The sequence below is a fragment of the Euleptes europaea genome, chromosome 9 (genome assembly GCF_029931775.1).
Source record: "Euleptes europaea isolate rEulEur1 chromosome 9, rEulEur1.hap1, whole genome shotgun sequence".
In the NCBI taxonomy this organism is placed as follows: domain Eukaryota; kingdom Metazoa; phylum Chordata; class Lepidosauria; order Squamata; family Sphaerodactylidae; genus Euleptes; species Euleptes europaea.
The window spans coordinates 93,043,079-93,045,578 of NC_079320.1; positions in this window are offsets into that span (position 1 = coordinate 93,043,079).

Here is a 2,500-nt window from a genome sequence, read left to right on the forward strand (position 1 = left end):
CAGAGAGAACGGCAACGGGGCACCTCTGGTTGTCACTTATAGCTCCCAACTAAAACCAGTCCAACGTATCATTAAGGACCTGCAACCCATGCTGGATTGTGACACTTCCCTCGCTGAAGCACTGGGGTGGGGGGGGGGGTGGGGGGGGTGCGCGCGCGCGCGTGTCCCTTTCTTGCTTGCAGGCAGCCGGCTAACCTAAAACAACTTCTCACCCATGATGATGAACTACTTCACAAGAACATGGACTCTGGCACCAAGGCCTGCCACAAACCGAGGTGCCCACTTTGCCCTCATATAGATTCCAGGAACACCATCTCTGGACCCGCCAATGTCAGCCATACTATCTCAGGTTCATATTCCTGCTCATCTTCTAATGGGATTTATGCCATCACACGCCAGCAACGCCCTTCCACAATCTACTTTGGACAAAACAGGTCAGTCTCTCAGACAAAGACTAAATGGACAGAAGTCTGACATCAGAAACCACGATATTCAAAAGCCAGTGGGTGAGCGTTTCAACCTTCCGGGACATTCTGTTGCAGATTTAAGAGCAGCGGTTCTCTTACAAAGGAATTTTAAGGGGAGATTGGAAAGAGAAACTGCTGAATCACTGTGGATCTTCAAACGAAAGGCAACGCGTTGACCTGGGCTGAATAAAGACCTTGCGTTCATGGCCCATTACCAATGCTGATTTCTCCACACCCATCTCTCCCCTGGACGTCACAGACTCTTCTGCATATCACACCTCATCCCATCAAGCCCGCTATTCACATAGACATACTGGTCCTCTACTTAAAGACCGGTGGATTCACATTCTAGCTGTATCTGAAGAAGTGAGCCGTGGCTCACGAAAGCTCATACCCTACCGGAAAATACGTTTGTTAGTCTTTAAGGTGCTCCTGGACTCGGTGCCCTTTTTCAGCCCCCTTGTAGTGGTTTTCCCCTCCCTTCCCGGCCATTCACTTGGGGCCGTACCAGGGAGATCCAGAGCAAGCCGTCTCTCTAACAGGCTCGCAGAGAAGGACACGGAGCTAACTCTTAAAGTGGCCCGGTTCGGTCGGCGAGCCCCGAGGACTAGGCGGCCACGGGCCGAACGCCACGGTTGAGCCATCCGAGACTTCTATTTATGCCGACGTTTTGAAATCACCCTCTCGGCGGCTTTTCGTGTCTCGGGGTCCGCGCCGGCAATCCTTTCGGACGCACGTGTATGGATAGCGAGGTACGGTGAGGGGGGAAAGCATTTGATCCCCTGCTGAATTCGCCCCTTTGCCCTCTGACGAAGAAAGGACCCGTCCTTAGTTTTAACGGTGGGTGCGTCGTCGCTGTGAGAGACAGAATAACCACAGGAAAAAAACCAGAAACCCAGAAGACAAAAGCCAGAGATTGTGGGACCCCAATTCAAAAAGCCAAAAAGATAAAGTACAAGAAGATTGCGATGTCAAAACAGTGTTATTGAAAATTTGGAAAAGATATAAAAAGAGAATAAGTCCTTCTCCACCATCTGTAATGTCACCAACTGAAGCTTATCGTGATAACGTTAAACTAAAACCGGGTGTTCGTTTCACCTACAACGACATGATAGAGTCTACGGGTGAAATCAAGGATATGATCAAACTTCAAGAAAAATTTCAAAAGTTGAATTGGTTAACTTTTTGACAATTGAGATCCAATCTGCAAAAAGACTGCTCATATCCACAACCATTCCGTGAACTAACTGAATTTGAGCAGTTAATATCTAAAAATGATTCACACATATTAGGAAAAATAGATAAACTTCTCCTGAAATACGATACAGAAGAAGAACAAGTGAAAACAAACATGATAAAGTGGATGCAAAATCTTGGAGAAATGATCAAGATGGACTCACTCATGGGAAAAACTTTGCTCCTCCGAATTGAAATATACTGTTTCCCAAGAAGTTAAAGAAAATTGGTACAAGACCTTCTACAGATGGTACCTGACTCCCAATAGGCCTTCTCAAATGACAACTCCAGGGGAAAAAGGCGCATGTTGGAAATGTCAAGAATCAGACGGTTCTTATTTTCATGTTTGGTGGACGTGTCCAAAGCGACAACTCTACTGGAAAAAAAGTTCATCGTGAACTACAATTGATGTTAGATATGAAGTTTATATTCGACCCAAAATTTTACCTACTCAGTATAGTACCGTTAGATTTACCTCAAAAACTGCATGACGTTTTTAAGTATGCTACAACAGCTGCCAGAATAATCCTAGCAAGAACATGGAAACAAACCCACATACCTGAAATTGATGATTGGAGAGAAAAACTCCTGGAATATGCAGCAATGGCTAAAATGACTGATGAATTAAATCCCAAACTCAGTGAATCTACCGACCAATTTCAGGAAAAGTGGGCTTCTTTTTATACATATATGAAATGCAACTAACATGACTAATATATGCTAAAATATTGTAGGATTCTGCTGTATACTTTTTACCCCAAATAATTGTTAAACAAGAATAAGAATTTTTAAAATAT